The sequence below is a fragment of the Galeopterus variegatus genome, unplaced genomic scaffold, assembly GCF_000696425.1.
Source record: "Galeopterus variegatus unplaced genomic scaffold, G_variegatus-3.0.2 Scaffold2824, whole genome shotgun sequence".
Lineage (NCBI taxonomy): Eukaryota > Metazoa > Chordata > Mammalia > Dermoptera > Cynocephalidae > Galeopterus > Galeopterus variegatus.
Window position 1 is genome coordinate 144,265 of NW_007728935.1, and position 831 is coordinate 145,095.

At 57.3% G+C, this 831-nt stretch overlaps 1 pseudogene; it reads left to right on the forward strand.

Annotated features, from left to right (window-relative positions):
- Positions 1 to 203: 203 nt before the first annotated feature.
- LOC103599010 overlaps positions 204 to 831 on the forward strand; it is a 1,743-nt pseudogene continuing 1,115 nt past the window's right edge.

The following is an 831-nucleotide window of genomic DNA, read 5'->3' on the forward strand; positions in this document are numbered from 1 at the left end:
TCACTGTTCATATTTCAGTTAATATTCCTCTCTATTGATGAACGTATCTGAATTGCAGATTATTTCTCTAGTAGAATTATTAGGTCAAAAGATTTGGCATCGCTTAAGGCAACGTGTAATTTCTCAGCTTTGAAATTTCGACCTAGAGGTAGCTAACTTCTTTTGGGACTGATTTTAGCTTCCAAATCCAGAATGTGCCACAAATGGCCACAGCGGGCAAGGTCCTATATTATTCCTCGCCATCAACGTTCGGGCAGCTGTTAGCGTCCCGATTTCAGAGAGAAAGAAAAATCAAGCCACTGCCTGGAGCCAGCGCTCTCCTCACGTGAGGCCCCTGCTTTTCCTTTAAATGCCCGCCCACGTGACCTCAGACGTGAACAGACGGAGGAGATTCACGCTTCAGGGTAACCAGTCTTCCCTCCCCTACTTTCGCGGCCCTAAGGTTTCTGGCATTCCCTCCCCGGAAGCCACAACTCTGGTGGAGACTTTCTCTTCCTCATCTCCTCCGTCGTGTCACCTGTCCTCGCTCCTTTCCGTCAGCCACAGGCCCTAGGGCTCCCTCTTCCCGACAGAATCCCACCTTCCCAAGGAAAGGCCGACAGGAAACTACAACTCCCGGAGGGCGCCGCGGGCCCCGCCCCCGGCGGCGCGCAGTGTAGGTCGGGGACTGCGGTCCCGCAGTCTTCTCGCAGCGTGCTGCCCGGAGCAAGCGCACTACAGGTCCCGTGGCTCTTCGCGCGCCAGCCGGACCGGGGTGGGGCGGGGCTGGAGAGGCCGGGGCTGGCGGGCGGGCGGGCTGGCGGAGGAAGGGGGTGGGAGCGGAGGCGATGG